Source organism: Hordeum vulgare, chromosome 5H, assembly GCF_904849725.1.
Source record: "Hordeum vulgare subsp. vulgare chromosome 5H, MorexV3_pseudomolecules_assembly, whole genome shotgun sequence".
In the NCBI taxonomy this organism is placed as follows: Eukaryota; Viridiplantae; Streptophyta; class Magnoliopsida; order Poales; family Poaceae; genus Hordeum; species Hordeum vulgare.
This window is the reverse complement of record NC_058522.1, coordinates 354,022,278-354,041,026: the sequence shown is the minus strand read 5'-3', so window position 1 is coordinate 354,041,026 and position 18,749 is coordinate 354,022,278.

The window sequence follows — 18,749 nt, the reverse complement described above, 5'->3', positions numbered from 1 at the left end:
TTAGTAAAATTTATTTTTTTTATTACAAGGATGGCCATTTTATTATTAACATGTGATTATTTTATTATGGCCAGCATGGTTTTTATTATTGTTGACATAGTATTTTATTATAAAGATGATGGCAACTTTTAATGTGGAGATGATGTCAATTTTAGTGTTTTAATTAGATTGCAACTTTTTTGGTTTATCTAGATAAATATTTGCATCTAGATGATGGCAATTTTATAATGTAGCAGAACTGTTTAAAAAAAATCAGACCATGGCATTTTTTATATATTTTTGCGTAATTTTTAATTCACTGCATTTTTTCATCAAGGATAGCAGTTTATTTTATCTAAAGGATGGCAGTTTTTAAGTTTTACATGGCCATTAAAAATAGATCAGTCAACCTTTTTTGTTTTATATTTCTGGCTTGGAAATTTTAAACAAAAACACTTTAATTGGGCATTTTGGGTCTGGAGGGCTTGCACTGGGCCTGCGTGCTGGCGAACGAGCAAAGTCGGTCGCGAGGAGCTGCTCCCCCGCCCAACGATTCGTTCCATGGGATCAGCTCGACACCACATGTAAGTGTCCTATTTTTTTCATAAGCTTAGTAAATTTCACCAAATTTGAGTTAATACGAAATTACTATGAAAAGTAATATGGAACATAGGGAGCAAATTCTTCTAAAAATAAATAATGAAACAAATAATGTGTGGCACAAAAGATTAAGGTGCCACCTTTTATCTGATGTAGTCACTTATGGTACCATTATTGATTGTGGACAGTGTATACAGGATAGATAAGCATGACTAGCAAGGATGTCCGATTAATGACTACGTACGTCACCCCAAGATCAGGGTATGTTAATGTTTCGGGCTTATTTTTTCGATAATTTTTTTCCTATTAGGCACTGTTCCAATCCCATATCGAGCATGAGCTGTTCACAACGGTAAGATAGGCAAAATACAGTACTATGTTTAATACAAATAAGGAAACCAAAATGCATTGATGCGTCGCCCCCTCAGAAAAAGAAATGCATTGAGGCGTACACAAAAAAATGGCAAGAAACGCGAAAGTACCGCGTATCTGCCAGCAATTCGAAGACACGTAACGCTTTCACTCTCGCATACAACAAACCGAGAATTCACCTGCATTTCCAGTTGTCCGTTAACTGGATATTACCATACTCCTCCCTCACAGCGAGGTAGCTATAAGTTAGAACCCCCCGACTTGTCTCTCGATTTCCAAATCATCCAGATCCATCGAGGCAGCTCGTATCTCGATTTCCATCTGCAAGAATGGAGTCCTCCGGTTCTACCTCGTCCAACTTCCTCGTCGACCCGTCGCTATCGCGGGCCATCCGTGTCGACAAGGAGAAGCTAGGGCACAAGACCCCGACGGCATCGTCTCACACGCCGTCATCGGCTACCAAGAGGGAGCAGGAGGTGTCCCTCCCGGCCACGTTCAAGTGCAAGCTTTGCCCACGCGCCTTCAATTCAGCGCGGGCGCTGGGCGGGCACCAGAAGGCGCACAGCACGCTCCTACGCCCTCTCCGCGACAACCAGAAGGCGCACATGCGCCGTCGTCCCTCTTGGTGCTCAGTCGCCACCGCCCTGCGCAGCGCCTGCCTCCACGCGCGGCCCTTTGACGCATGGCACATCCACTACGACCCCTCCGTCCCGTTTTCGTTCCGGTGGGAAACGGGCACCGGACCAGCTGGAGGTCCTGCTCGCGCTCAACCATCATCGGCGGTGCTGGCAGATGAATACGGCGAGAATGGAGAAGGGGCTCTTCTTGGACGCCAGCAAGCCATGAGCGAAGTTGATCAGGAGGAGACCCCCAACGGGATTGATCTAACCCTGAAGCTCTAGATTAGGGCTTTGGATTAGTTTTGTCACCCCAAACAACAAGTTGTCTCGTTCAGTTTGATTGTTTGAATTTTCTGTTTATTGCATCATCTTAAGGTCGAGATTATTTGAGTACACCACCTTTTAAATCTGTACTGAATGCAAATTGTTATCAATCGATGTACTTGACCTGTGATATTTACAAAGTGTGATTCAAGCAAGTGGTTATCTCGATTAATTTATTTGACGGTGCTACGGTGGGCTTACGTCGGCCTGAATCATTTTCATTATAAATAAGAGTGTACAGCATGACGCGTACAATAGATAGCATTCAACAAACACAAGAAGGAACAAAGAAACAACAACACCCAACCCATAAGACAGAAACAAGGAGCAACAAAAGGAGAACCAGGAGCGAAATTAACACCCGTGACCACCACTTGACCAAGAAGAGCACGACCTAGCTTTTAAATCTGTACTGAATGCAAATTGTTATCAATCGATGTACTTGGCCTGTGATATTTACAAAGTGCGATTCAAGCAAGTGGTTATCTCGATTAGTTTATTTGACGGTGCTATGGTGGGCTTACGCTAGCATGAGCCATTTTATTATAAATAAGAGTGTATAGCATGACGTGTACAACCGATAGCATTCAAGAGACACAAGAAGGAACAAAGGAACAACAACACCCAACACATAAGACAGAAACAAGGAGCAACAGAAGGAGAACCAGAAGCGAACTGTGACAAGAAGCCAACACCAAGAAGAGCGGGAGCTAGCTTTGTTTGACCAATCGAAGGGATATCCACCGCCGAGAGGACGTAGAGAAGAAGCCCCATGCTGCCATGCGATCTCTCAGCACCTTGAAGATCTGGGAAGTCATAGCCACCGGCGAAGGGCATCTCACTGCCTAGGAACGTCGCGACAAAGAGAGCCATTGACTGTGCCGAAGGGCAATGTTCCGCTGAGACAACCCTACACCTCCTCTCGGCCACACCATGGCCACCATCAGAAGTATAGAGAACCAGAGCACTATGCGAGGCCACCAAAGCTCACACGTCGTCAAAGAGCACCAGACACCGATACCTCACCGCTGCCACAAGCCCCCAAAAAGAGAGGTCAACTATCACCACAGGATGACCAAATCACTAGTCATCGCCACAACACACCTCCACCACCGCCGCCCTACAATCCAACAAACCAAACCAACACTCCAACCAAGACATCGATCTCCAACCGCGGATCCCTAGCTCCAAAAACAAAGCCCCCAACGGGGGAAACAACATCGAAGATGCCGTCGTCGTTTGATCCAGGGAAGGATCTTAGGCTTTTGACCAGAGCATAGAGTAAAAGCGGGCAATGGAAGCTCCCAAATGATGCCTTCACGAAAGGAAACGACGCTCGAGGGCGTCGCCATCATCATTGGCGACGGGATTGACACTAGGCTTTCGCGTGAAGCATCCCGACCCGTATGACTCCGCAGATGCTGGCCACCAAGTCCGACAACCCAGACCTTCCCCCTACTGCCAAACCACTACGAGTGTCCCGGCAGGTCCAACAAGAAACTCCGCTATCACATCCGCTCACCTCAAGCACCTGCAGAGAGAGAGTTGGGTCGGTCTTGGCTGCCAACCGCACCCAAACCCTCGCCGCCGGCCACAACACCCCATCACCACACGCCTACACCGCCAATAGCAGCCATCTCCAGCCACAACCATGGTGACTGCTGGCCGTGCGAGCTGCCATCCTAGAGGGGTCCAGATCTAGGCGTAGAGTGGCCCGAGACCGGGCATGGCAGCTCACCAGATTCATCGCATCCCCCGAGCCACAACGCCGAAGTGACCACCAGCACTGTCATGCGCCACCAGCCCCCGGTCGTGACCACGGGGACCATTGGACGTGGGAGCGAGCCACCGTCCCAAGGGAGCTAGATGTGGAGCTGCAACTCCCTGGGACAGAGCGATGACGGGTCTCCCAGTTGGCTGAGCAGTCCGAGCCTCTACACCGCTCGTGCTTCCTCATCGCGCCACTACTGCTGGGGCGCGTCCTCGTCCATGAGTGTGAGTCCCCCCAGCCAGCCGAGCATCCCGTGCCGCCACGTTTGAAGGAGAATAGGGAGAACTGTCCCCGTTGCCGCTGGAGCCGTGCGGGCTTTGCCCGGCAACGTCATACGACAACGACGGGAGGAGTAGGAGGGAAGGTGTGATGGGTGTCACTGGCAGCTAGGGTTTCTCCGGAGCCGCCCGCAGAAGCGACACGGGAGTCAGTCTCCTCTCTCTAGAATCAACGCCATCTTGATGAGTTTTAACCATGGGCCTCTCAATATGATATATAGATGTTCATGAGGGCGTCTAGTATTGTTTGAACGGATTTTACTATTGTTCTTTTTAGTTGATCTCGTGAATTGGGCGTCTTCTAAGTTCTAACTAAGACTTGTGTGGCCAATTTTTTTAGTTGTCATACTAATACTAGTAGAAAATTGTCCATTTGTCCCAGTTCCAGAGGCCCATTAGCCGCGGTTCTCGAACCGGGACTAAATGGTCGGGACTAAAGCCCAAAACCTTTAGTCTCGGTTTGCTTACGAACCGGGACCAAATGGTCTCCACGTGGCCGCTGCGGGGAGCCGGGAGCCAGGGCAGGAGGGCCTTTAGTCCCGGCTGGTCACACCAACAGGGACAACATGGCATCCACGCGTCAGCATTTGGCCGGAGCTGGGGTTTTTTTTTTGAACGCAGGGGGGGGGGGGTGGGGGTGGGGTTGGAGGGTTAATTTAGTGGTTTCATATTGTGTTAGAGAAACTCTAGGAGACCCCGCATCCCGCCTCGGCCCGCAAAATAACCGCCAAATTGCGGGTAGGGGCCGAAAAATCTGCACGATCAGACCCCGCATCCCGTCCCGGCCCGCAATTTTTTTTGCGGGGCGCATTAGATCTTCTCCCCCAACCTCTATCTTCACGGGCTGGGAGGCCGACCCGAGCTGAACCCCTATCCGACGCAAGATTTGGCAGGATGGACATTTTCGCGCGCCCTATCCCCGCTCCCCGCACCCTCCGCCACTATTACCCCCCTCCGCAAGCTCCAGTTCTTCCTCCCTGGTCGTTCCTCGCCGCCATGGAGGACCCCATGCTGTCCCCCGTCACCGTCGAGGTCGCGCATGCTCCTTCCCCTCGGGCGGATCTCATCGGCGGCCACGTTGTCCCCACCGCCGTCGCCTAAGAACACGTCGCGCCTTCCCGAAACAGGGAGGGCAACGTGGTCGTGCATGGCGGGAATCCGGCTGCCCCCGCCACGACGGCCCGTGCTCCGGGCGCCAACGCCGCATTGCGATCCCGGCCGGCGGCGGAGAAGGACGACAAGGCCACGGGCGTATAGTGGAGGAAGGTTCCGGCTTCAAGGAAGCCACCTTATTCAACCTCTGACTTCACCCCCACCCCCCGCAAGGAGATGCTCCGGCAATGCCATTGAACGATGCCGCTCCCCCCGCGGCCAAGGTGTTCGACGAAATGGCCGGAAGGTATGCCTCTTCGGTCTTGGCGATTCCTTTTCATTTTTCGCCATTAGTGTCGATAGCTCATGACTTGTTATCGTTTGTCTATAGTGGTGGTTCGAATAATGTAACAACCGAGTTCATGAACATGTTGGACACGAACGCGGTTGACATTGATCAAGCCTCTTTCGAACCATTCAACTACAATGAAACGGACGGCGGCGTGGATGATCATGGTGCTGCGGATGAATTGGAGAAGATCGAAGTGGAAGCGTTTGAGAAATCGCAAGCAAAGAGTGGGAAAATCCAAAGATCGAAGAACTACACAATCTTGGAAGATCAAGCTTTGATCCAAGCATGGAGTGTGGTGTCTCTTGATGTATGCACGGGTGTTTCTCAAACCGCCAAGAGATATTGGCAAAGGATCGAAGATCAATATTTCCGCATTATGAAAAAGTATCCTAATAGGACTACACGCACATTTCGGTGACTTCAAGGGCGTTGGGATAATATCAAGCCTATGTGCAGCCGTTGGGCAGCTTGCTTGGAGCAAGTACACAATGCAACTCCAAGTGGCACCGTGGAGTCCGACTACGTGAGTTTGTTTTTCCTTTGTTCAAGTTGTGCATCATCATAATGTATCATGGGAAATGATTGCATCACTTTGTTCACATTTTGTAGGACAAGATTGCTCAACATATATACAAGGACATGGAAGCTTCAGAAGGCAAATTCTTCAAATTAGAGCATTGTTGGGAGTTGCTCCAAAAGTGCGAGAAGTGGAAGTTGATCGACAAAGAATCCCCACCAAAGAGAAGCTCACTTATAAACATGGATTAAGATGAGGATGATGATGGCCCAAGAAATTTTCACAAGCCCGATGGTGACAAGAAGACTAAAGAGAAGATGAAGAGAGAGAAAGAAGAAGAGAGCTTGAGGGAGAAGATTGATGCCATGGTGGAATCAAACGAGTTGATGTTGTTGAAGTCGTTGGAGATCACCAAAGAGTTGGCCGAGAAGAAGGCAAAAGAGAAGCAAGAAAAATGGCAAATGCTCAAGGAAGAGGGGCTCCACAAAGCTGCCATTGAGGAGAGAAAAGCACGCGCCTCTGAAAACAAATCGATGTCATTGTTGCTCGCCGAGGAGAACAAGATCATGTCAATGAACCGCAATGACATGGATGACCTCACCAAAACATGGCATGATATGGCAAGGTGAGAGATCTTGAAGAGGAGAATGCTTGCCTCGACCGGTCCGTGTTCCAGTTCCGGTGATGTTTTCTCGGCTCCGTATGGTGCCAATGTGGATGATTTTGGTGCGGGAGTTGGAACAAGCGACGGAGGTGGATTCGGTGGCACCGATGAACTGCAATATGGACTCCATGGCGCGGAGTGAAGATCGACCCCCAAGACAATGCCGGACATGGGCGCAAACCTTTGCATGCCCTCTTTTGTGTAATGAACTTTGCTTTTATTTGCGCGCAAACTATTTATGTCGTTTGAATTTGAATTTGTTTGCCAAACCCTATGTCAAATGCGAGATTTGCAGTTTTTATGTTTGCGGATTGTCGCGGTGGAGCCCGAGCAGAACCCGCAGAAGCCGACCCGTAAAAAAGCATATTCCGCAAATATACTTTTTTACGGATCCGTTTGGAGGGTCTGCATCTGTGCCAGCCCGCGTCGGCCCGCAAAAGGGGTTTTGCGCGAACTGCAAACGCGTTTTGCGGGCCGGCAGGATGCAGGGTCTGCTAGAGTTTCTCTTACCTAGCTAATAGAGAGAAGTGTCCTCTCTTTCTTCGTGCTTGATCGACGCTAGCTACTATACAAATACAGAGAACATGACGCTAGCTAATAAGAAAATGAAGGAAACCATTTACAATACTTAACATCTTTTACAATATAACATCTTTTACAACGCCTAACATCATCTACCTAAGATCCAATCACAAATAGCTCACATGGTATTCTCCGTCTTTAGGTATGACGTGGTCAAGAAAGAATCCCGCCAATTCCTCTTGAATTGCTCGTATGCCATCGTCTGATAGGTGTTCATCCCGCTTCTTCCTCGTCTAATTTAAAGAAGGGGGTCAATACATGCATGTATATGAATAAAACTCAACACAATTGATGGTAATATATAAAATAAAATTGTGAATATTATTTACGTACTTCAAATTGTTCGTGAGAGATGCCCCGCCGAGAGGTCGAGAGGGCAACCCACAAGTATAGGGGATCGCAACAGCTTTCGAGGGTAGAGTATTCAACCCAAATTTGTTGATTCGACACGACAGGAAGCGAAAGAATATTCTCAAGTATTAACAGCTGAGTTGTCAATTCAACCACACCTGAAAGATTAGTATCTGCAAGGAAAGTATCAGTAGCAAAGTGGTATGATAGCAACGGTGCCAGAAATGATCTATTGACATGGCAGACTATTCCTAACTATTGTATCAATGGTGCGAGTAGGTTGCACGTAGGCGAGTAACTATTCTTCCCCGACAACAGTGTCGGAAAAGATCTTGCAACAGGTAACAACGAAGTAGCAAGGAACGACAGCAGCAGCAGCAGCAGAGTAACAACAGTAGCAACAGTAGTAGCAAAGTGGCCCAATCCCTTTTGTAGCAAGCGACAAGCCTAGACAAAGTAACGTAGCAAGGACCAGTAGTAAAAGACTCGTAGGCAGTGGATCGGTGATGGATGAGTATAACGGATGTGATTCATCATGTAACAGCTATAACACGGAGAGATATGTAACTAGCTCCCGTTCGTCAACCTAATGTAGGCATGTATTCCGTATGTAGTCATACGTGCTTAGGGAAAAGAACTTGCATGACATCTATTGTCCATCCCTCCCGTGGCAGTGGGGTCCTAATGGAAACTACGGGATATTAAGGTTCTCCTTTTAATAAAGAACCGGACCAACGCATTAACACTCCGTGAATACATGAACTCCTCATACTATGGTCATCTCCGGGAGTGGTTCCGGCTACTGTCACTCCAGGGTTGCCGGGTCATAACACATAGTAGGTGATTACAACTTGCAAGATAGGATCTAAAACACACATATATTGGCGACAACATAATAGGTTTAGATCTGAAATCATGGCACTCGGGCCCTAGTGACAAGCATTAAGCATAGCCAAGTAGTAGCTACATCAATCTAGAACATAGTGGATACTAGGGATCAATCCCCGTCAAAAACTAACTCGATTATATGATATATCTCATCCAAGTCATCACCATCCAGCAAGCCTACGATGAGATTACTCACGAACGATGAACAGCATCATGGAATTGTCGATCGAGGAAGGTTGATGATGACGATGGCGACGATTTCCCCTCTCCAGGGCCTGAAACGGACTCCAGGTGTGCCTCCAGATGAAGAACAGGATGTGGCGGCGCCTCCGTATCGTAAAATGTGATGAAACCTTGTCTCTGATTTTTTTCCGGACGAAACGGAAGATATAGAGCTGAGTTTGGGGGCGGTGGTGCCACGTGGGCCCCACAAGCCCTCACGGCGCGAGCTAGGGGGTGGACGCGGCCTGTGGGCTTGTGGCCCACTGGCACGCCCCCTCCGGTGGATCTTTGCGTAGGTATTTTTCTTTTATTCCAAAAAAAATCTCCGTAAATTTTCAGGACATTCTGAGAACTTTTATTTCTGCACAAAAACAACACCATGGAAATTCTGCTAAAAACAGCGTCAGTCCGGGTTAGTTCCGTTCAAATCATGCAAATTAGAGTCCAAAACAAGGGCAAAAGAGTTCGGAAAAGTAGATACGACGGAGACGTATCAACTCCCCCAAGCTTAAAGCATTGTCTGTCCTCAAGCAATTCAGTTGACAAACTGAAAGAGACAAAAGAAAAAAATTGACGAACTCTGTTTGATCTTGTTGTTGCAACTATGTCTAACTCATAACCAGAATTTCAGCAAGATCACAAGCAAACCACATAAGCAAATGACATCTAGGTCTCACGGTAAACTCATATCAATGGCATAATCAACTAGCGAGCAAATAATAATAAGCCTCAAATGTCAACACTTCAATCAACACAACATGAAGCAGTACGAATAGATGGTATCTCGCTAGCTCTTTCTGAGACCGCAAAACATAAATGCAGAGCACCTTCAAAGACCAAGGGCTGACTAAACATTGTAATTCATGGCAATGAAGATCCAGTCACAGTCATACGCAACACAGTTAAAAGCAAAGCATAAAAATGACAGAGGTGCTCTCTAATTGGTGCTTTTATAAGAGAAGGATGACTCAACAGGAACATAAATAGACATGCCCTTCGCAGAGGGAAGCATTGATTTGCAGAGGTGCCAGAGCTCAAGCTTTGAAAATAGAGATAATAATTTTGGGTGGCATGCTTTCATTGTCAATGCAATGACTAAGAGTTATCAACATCTTCCACGCTACACATGCTATAGGCGGTTCCCAAACAGAAAAGTAAAGTTTTGACTCCCCCACCACCAATCAACCACACTCCACAGCTAGCCGAATACTCGGGTACCGTCCATACCAACATCAATCCCGGGGGAGTTTTGTTTGCAATTATCTTTTCGATTTGAGCATGGAACTGGGAATTCCAATTACCGGCCCCTTTCTCGTGAATGATAGTGAATAAATACATATCAAGGATAACACGCCTAGCATGGAAGTTACTAATAGTCCCTTATCACCACGTGAGCGGTTCGGGCATGCAAAACAGATTATTTCTTGAAGATTTAGAGAGTGGCACATGCAAATTTACTTGGAACGGCAGGTAGATACCACACATAGGTAGGTATGGTGGACTCATATGGCACAACTTTGTGTTTATGGAGGTGGATGCACAAGCAGTATTCCCGCTTAGTACAAGTGAAGGCTAGCAAAAGACTGGGAAGTGACCAACTAGAGAGCGACAACAGTCATCAAAATGCATTGAGATTAACTAACATTGAGCGCAAGCATGAGTAGGACATAAATCACCATGAACATGAACATCATAGAGGCTATGTTGATTTTGTTTCAACTACATGCGTAGACATGCGCCAAGTCAAGCCACTTGAATCATTCAAAGGCGGATACCATCTTACCATACTACATCATAGTCATCTCAACATTCATGTTGGCAACCAAGACAGACCATTATAAGCTCCTAGCTAAGTAAGCATGGCATAAGCAACTATGATCTCTAAGTTGTCATTGCAAACATGTTTCTCTCACAACAAAGCTGAACTAGGAACAGTGAGCTAGTCATATTTACAAAAACAAAATAGATTGAGTTCATACCAGCTTTTCCAGGCTCAGTCACTTCATCATATATCGTCATTATTGCCTTTCACTTGCACGACCGAACGATGTGAACAATAATAAGTGTGCTCGTGCGTTGGACTAAAGCTGGAATCTGCAGACAAACACAAAGGAGAAGACAAAGTAATATGGCTCTTTGAAAGCTAAACAGGTATGCATGCAAGAGCCACTAAACATTGTAACCAATATCTTCTACCTTGACCCAAAGAAAAAGAAAACTATCTACACGGGAAAGCTCCCAACAAGCAAAAGAAGAAAACAAAATCTTTTTGGGTTTTTCTCAAACTAGAGAGACACACGAAAAGAAAACGAGAAAAAGAAAATAAACTAGCATGGATGATACAGTGGCAAAGTGTGAACACCGGCTAACAAAGTGAAAGCATAAGCAAGAATGTAAAGTTGGTGAGAACACGTACTCCCCCAAGCTTAGGCTTTTGGCCTAAGTTGGTCTACTTCCAAGGATGGTCCTCGCGAAACCCAAAATCATAATGGGGGTTATACGGGAGCGCTGCAGCCACTGCATGAATAGCTACCTCACGGAGACGAGCAGCCTTTGACTCCCTCTCATACTCCTCTGCGTCTCCTCTGGTTAAGTAATATCTCTGTTTTACCTGAAAGTCAAAGAAGGCAGGAGCAGGAAGGATAATATGGAAAACACGCTGCTGGTTAAATATCAAACAGTATAGGAGGGATTCATCATCCCTCTCAAGGAACTGGTAGCGTGTCAAAGCGACGCGGTCAAGGAAAGCTGTATGGAGCGGGGGATCTCCTTCGCGGATGGGTACTCCAAGAAAATTTGCTATGCGAGTGGCATAGATCCCACCAAAGAAATCCCCTTCAATAGCATTCTTATTCAGCCTCCTTGCTATAATAGCTCCCATGTTGAAGCTTTTGTCACCTGTCACTGCGCTCTTAAGGATACTAAGGTCGGGTGCGCAAAGGTGACAATGCGCAATCTTGCCATTAATGCATCTGCCTATGAAGAGGGCAAAATAATGCAAGGATAGAAAATGAATACTCCCCATGGTAGCTTGCGTAATGTCTCTAGTTTCCCCAACAGTAATACCAGAGAAAACATCGCTAACCGAAGATTTAGCAGGATCATTGAGGCTACCCCAAATAGGTATTTTGCAAATTCTATTGAAATTGTCTAAATCCATGGTATACGATTTATCATAGAGATCAAACAGCACCGGTGTCTCACGGCCAGCTGAAAATTTGAATCTACGAACAAAAGAGGCAGTGAGAGCAACATACTGTTCACATTTATTGGAGATGAACTCTTCGAGTCCGACATTGTGAACAAGTGCATAAAACTCATCTTTGATACCTGCCTCAATCATAAATTCATCAGAGGGCCATTCACATGGTTGTACATGCGTGTCCCTTGGTTGGTAAGGATCAGGCTCCCGAATCGCAAGATGGGGACCTCTCTTGCTTGAGGAACCACCATGAAAGTATCTCCTGAACATCTTCCTTTTCTGAAATTTTTAGTGACCCAAAGGAAAAGTGAACAAGGCTCAACTAAACTAGTAGCAACTACTCCCACAAGTGCCTAGAGGCCATATTACACATCAAAACTACTTGGGACCAGCTAAAATTAGCATGCAAAGGTCAAGAACATGGTCACCAAGGCAGCAAAAATACGCGGAGTATAAGACACTAGAGAAAAAACTAATTGGACCAATGGAGGAGTCACTTACCAAGGAGTAATTTCCCCAAAACAGTTCGGAGAATGGTGATTTGAGCAAAGAGATCGAAAATCCCAGCAAGAGGAGCGAGAACACGGGTTTGAGCTGCGAAACGATTTTTTTTGGAGGTAGGAGAACCAGATGAGAGCAAGAATGAGTGGAGGGGGTGCCTGTGGGCCCCACAAGCCTGGGTGGCGCGGCCAGGGGGTGCCCGCGCCCCAAGGGATTGTGTCCCACTGGTGTGGGCCCCAGACAAACTCTTTGTCTCCGAATTTTTAAAAAATTCCAGAAAAAATCATACTTGATTTTCACGGCGTTCGAAGAACTTTTATTTTCGGGGTACTTGTCTACCAGACGCTAAAACAGAAAAAAGGGAAAACTAAACTAAACATATCATTTTTCTTCTAAGCAACCTAAAGTGAAAATTTGGAACAGAGGTTTGTGACTCCTCGATTCATCCATCTCATGGTCATCGAAAGAAATCCGTAAGTGAGGTTGATCAAGCCTCTTTGACAAACCTTTTCGAATCGCAAAAGAGAACGGAGAATTTTCGAATAGTCACTAAGTCACCTCAATAGGGATGTGTATTTCCCCAACAAGCAAATCATACTTCATCTTGACACAAGGAATAGGGCATTCAAAGCTTCCAATAAGAATCGATGAAGTCTTTTCGATAGCATTGATGCAATGTACTCGATATTGTTTCTTCGGAAAGTGCATCATATGCTCATTACCGTTGACATGGAAAGTGACATTGCCTTTGTTGCAATCTATAACAGCCCCTGCGGTGTTTAAAAGGGTCTTCCAAGGATGACAGCCATGGCATCGTCCTCGGGAATATCCAAGATAACAAAGTCTGTTAAGATAGTGGTGTTAGCAACCACAACAGTCACATCCTCGCAAATGCCGATAGGGAAAGCAGTTGATTTGTCGGCCATTTGCACAGAGATTTCAGTGGGTGTCAACTTATCCAGTTCAAGTCTACGATAAAGAGAAAGAGGCATAACACTAACACCGGCTCCAAGGTCGCATAACGTAGTTCTAACGTAGTTGCCTTTAATGGAGCAAGGTATAGTGGGCACACCGGGATCACCTAGTTTCTTTGGAGTTCCACCCTTGAAGGTATAATTAGCAAGCATGGAGGAAATCTCAACCTCAGGTATCCTCCTCTTATTAGTCACAATATCTTTCATGTAGTGAGCATACGGAGACATCTTGAGCATATCCGTCAAACGCATTTGCAGAAAGACAGGTCTGATCATTTCAACGAAGCGCTCAAAATCCTCATCATCCTTTTTCTTGGATGGGTTGGGAGGAAAGGGCATAGGTTTCTGAACCCATGGTTCCCTTTCTTTACCGTGCTTCGTAGCAGCGAAGTCATTCTTATCGTATCTCTTATTCTTAGGCTGTGGGTTATCAAGATCAGGTTCTGAAAGTGCGTTATATCGACTAGAGGGGGGGGTGAATAGGAGATTTTTAGAATTTCATCACTGAGGAAATTCCTTTTGAGGAAATTTCTCACTGATGACTAACTTACAGCGGAAACAGTAAAGGATCAGACGTGCAAACGTTCACAACAACAGTATTTCAGAGTGAAGAATGTGAAAACAGATTGCATAGTAAGCAGGCACACAGAATACAGATGATGATTAACTATCGTGAAGAATTTGGGGTTGAGGAAATTCAGAGAAAGTCTTCAGCAAGTTCTTCAAACAGTCACAGTGAAAGTCATCAACACACAATACAAGAAAAGTAAAGAGTTGAGGAATTAGAACCCGTTTCTCAGTGAAGACTGTTGTTGATGACCCAGTTCCAACTGCTGTGACAGTTGTACATCTGGTTTGGAGCGGCTTGGTATTGAAACCAAAGGACACCCAGTACCGGGACACACGGTCCCAACCGTATTCTCCTTGAGCTAAGGACACACAGTCCTTGCCCAACACTCGTGGTAAGTCTTCAGGGCAGACTTCCAAACCCTCACAAACTTGGTCACCCGGCGATCCACAATTGACTCCTGGATTGCTCTAGACCATGACGCCTAACTGTCTGGAGGATGCACAGTCCTCAAAGGTAAAAGGCTTCAGTCCCACACAGGAACAACTTCTTCAGTGATGCTCAATCACTAGGTTTGGTTTGTGGTTTCGGTGGGTGGTGTATTTCCTCACTGATGATTTACTCTCGAAGGCTCTGAGGAATTTGGGTTGCTCTTATGACAAGTGTCAGTTTCTAACGGAGCAGCCAACCAGCTAGTGGTTGTGGGGGGTGGCTATTTATAGCCTGGGAGCATCCCGACATGATTTGACACTAATGCCCTTAAATAATATGACCGTTGGAGTGGATAAGACCAATGACTTGGCGTGGTTATCGAAACAGTCGGAACCCTCAACTGTGAGAGTCCTCATGTCACTCGTATTCCTCACTTGAGGATTTTGGTAGGATTAGGCTTGGGTTGAGCATCATGAGGAAATTCATTCCATAGTGTAACTTCGACCCCCTTTAACAGTACGGTGTTCCTATTACTCAAATGCGAAGAAAGTAAAACAGAAAGTGTAAATCTTCATGCTTCAAATTCTTCAGAATGATTTTCTTCAGGAACCACCGGACTTCTCAATATCAGTATCTTCATGAGGAATATCAATTTCATCGCAGATTTCTCGCGATTCATTTCTTCAGCTTCAGACCAACTTCTTCAACTGAAGACATATATTTTTAGGGGTCGATATTTTTCAAATATCTCAAACTCCTCAATGACTTATAGATCCTGTGTACACTCACAAACACATTAGATACTTAACCTATAAGTCTTCAAACCACCAAAATCACTAAGGGGCACTAGATGCACTTACAATCTCCCCCTTTTTGGTGGTTGATGACAATTAGGTTAAGTCTTCAACAGGGAATAAAAATATGAAGTGTAAATACTCATTTGAGGAATTTGAAAACAAGATTCAGAGAGACTCCCCCTCAAGATGTGCATATCTTGAGGATTTTGCTTTTCACAACAAATGCACATTGATGATTTATATCATGGAGATCTCCCCCTGATTCTTGTAAATCATGCATACATATAACATATCATATGAATAAAATGAAGATGGATGATGGCAAATGGTATCTGAAGAATTTCAGCATGCGTGCATTAAAACTTGAGGAATAAGCATGCAAGAAAAACGTTCAAAAGCGTCAGAGTACCATCGGGCTTAAGTTACAACTCATTACATAAAAACTTCAGAAGAGCCAAGAGTTTGTAACTTAAATATAGTTTATAAGCCCCAAAAATATCCCGCTTGAAGACTAACTCTCGAGTTTCTCCCCCTTTGACATCAAGTGACAAAAAGGGACAAACTGAGGACTAACGCCCGTGAAGACTTCATTTCTTGGCGGTCGAGGAAGAGCCGGTGATGCTTCTTGGGAGTATTCTTCTTCCTGGGGCCGGTTGCAGTGTCGAGCTGTTCTTCATCAGATTCAGCAGTGCGGAATGAAGAAAAGGAGCTGTCTTCAAGGTCTGGCACTGGAATGGGCCTGAACTTCTTCTTGGGAGGCTTCAGATGTGCAGTCTCGCTCAAAGTCCATTTCTTCAAGCTCAGTCTGAGTCTTCAGATGTGCAAGTGTAGCCCAGGTGCGATTGAAAATCTCATGCAGATAGTGATGGTTAATCTTCACAGAGTTCTGTGTTTCAGTGAGGGTTTCCACAATGGCACCAAACTAGCGTTTGACCCATTTGTGTTTGCGATCCACCTTCTAGTGAAGACTGAGGAGGAACTCTCTGGTATTCAGCACGCGAGGAGGAACTAAGCTTCCTGGACGAGTCTCAGTATCGTCCCATGAAGAATATGCTTCTGGCTCTCTGAACTGGCCATCAAGGGGCCTGCTACCTTCTTCAATCACAGATTTTCCTTTTCCTTCAATGGGCTCGATAGTCTTCTTGTTTACCCGAATAGGAGGCATATAACCAACATGGTTTTGACAATCAGCGTGAAAGTTGATGCCTGTCCTTGTCCTGATGAATCTCATGATCCATGGGGCATATATCTTGTGATCAAAGGGACACATGGCATTGTCGGGCAAAGTCCTCAAGAAGAAATCATGGATATTGATAGGAATACCGTGAATGATGTTGAAGAGGATATTCTTCATGAGGCCTACAACATCTTCTTCATCGTCATGGCCTTTGATCGGTGCTAGTACACTGCAGAGTATTCTGTAAACAGATCGGGGTGTGTACTTGAGCTCGTGGACGAGGAAGGTTGTTCTTGAAGATTTGCCTGCAGCCAAAGGCTTCAAGAGGACCTCCATCATTCCATTTGGCAGCTCACACTCACCATAAAGCTTCACTGCCGCATCTGAGGGAATTGGTATGGGCAGTTATCTCAGGAGTTCAGAAGCAGGAGCCTTGTAGTGAGTGTTTTGGGTCATCCAATCAAACACCCATGTGTTAATGTCTTCAGGGTTGCCAGATATGTGAAGAGTGGCATAGAACTGAAGAATAAGCTCGCTGATCCAGTCTGATATGTCTGAGCACATTGGGAGCAAACCTGCATCGTGGAGTACACTGAGGACTGGCTCTAGGCAAGGTATTGCTTCAAGCTCAACATGAGGAATATGCCTGTGCTGGAAAATCTTGTTGCGTCCACAAAGCACAGAGGCATAGTAGTTCATCTGGGTCCTTGTCCAAAACTTCAGATGCCTCATTTGAGGCTTGTCATAAGGGTTCTCTTCGATGAAGTACATGCGTTCCTCAAAGAAATTTTCTTTCTGAAACTTTGGACGCTTGGAGAATGGCTGACGCTGAACTGGCTGAAGATTTTCCTCAAGGTGAGGAATTTCATCAGCTGGTACTTCATGCTGAGGAGATGGTGCTTTCTCTGACTGAGCTTTAGGCTGAGGAATTTCTGCTTCTTTCTCAGTTGGAGGAGTCTGATCAGCCTGTTCCTCATCTTGAGGATTTTGCTCAGAGTTTTGGATTTCTTCAGCTTGAGGATTTTCAGCTTGTTTTGCCTCAGTTGGTTCTGTGGCAGAAGCAGTTTCATCAGCTGGTGCAGCTGATGCTTGAGCAGTTTCTGTCTGAGGAATATGAGGTTTAGGACTGTCGTCAATCTGAATTTCCTCATTAGTGTGTTCCTCAGGAGGGACATCCTTCATTTCCTCATCTGCCTTCGTAGCTGGGTCATCAATGACGACCATCTCATAGGAAGGGGCGACATTGAGAGGCACAGGGTCCAGAGGAGCAGTTTCTTCAATTTCTTTGAGGTGCTTTGCCTCTGTTTCATCTACTGCTGAGGAGGCTTTTCTCTTCTTGGCTTCCTTTTCAGTAGCCCTTGTTTTCTTCACGTCTGATGCAGACGGAATTATCTTCTTCACCTTTGAAGCTTTTGGTGAAGGTGTTCTCTCTTCAGTTTCTTCAGCTGGTATTGAGGAACCAGCTAGAACAGAGTCATCAGCCTGCTTTGATGAAGCAGCTGGATCAGTAGCAGTCTCATCAGTGGCAGCAAGTTCATCAGTTGGTGTTTCCATGATGAGTTCTTCAATGGCCGGTTCATCAACATGGCGCTCTTGGTGTACTTCCTCAGCTTGAGGAGTTTCCTCCTCCTGAGGAGATTCATCTGCTGGCTCCTCAACCAAGGGCTGAGGGGTTGGTGCTGGGGGTGCAGTTCTCTTGTTGTAGTCATCAACAGCACTAGTGGCCAGCTTGATGAAATTGCTCTTGAGGCTTTTGCGATCTGACAACTTGGTGTACTTGTCAGTCAATTTCTGCAGCTCTGCCTGTGTAGTTACCAGTGCATCAGGAGTCAGTTTGAGAAGATTCTGCCTGAGGAATTTCTCCTTTTCAATCTTTGCAACCTTTGCCTGCCTGGCCTGCTGTTCTTTCCACTTGGTTTCGTTTATGAAGGTGACCACCATGTGGCTGATGCCAGGAGGAAGCTTCAAATCATCAGTAGGAGTGTTTGGGTCCTCATACCAGATATTGATGTAGTCAAGGAGGACCTTGGGGTCCATGGCCAGAGGAATAGCACTGCCTGATGCTTGAGCTACTCTTTCTTGATTGTTTCTGATGATGGCTTGCAGGGTTTCATCATCATATTCATCACTTCCCTCTGATGCAGAAGGGATTGCGATGATTTTCCTGGGGCTGGGCAGAGGTGCATGTTCAGCAGTTGCCAAAGTCTTCGCGGGAGGTGTTGAAGACTTTGCCTCCGAGCTAGTTGCAGCTGGGAGTGAGGAGTTGGAGCTGGCGGTCGTAGGCTTCACGACATGCTTTGGTACTGGTTTCTCTTGAGGCTTTGGGGTTGGAGCTGAGGATTTTGATACTGAGGAGATTGGTGCTGAGGGCTTTGGCGCTGATGGTTTTGGTGTTGAAGGTTTTGGTAATGAGGGTTTTGGTGTTGAGGGTTTTGTGACAGAAGCCTGAGCAGACTTCTCTTGAGGCTTTGGAGCCTTCGTCTTTG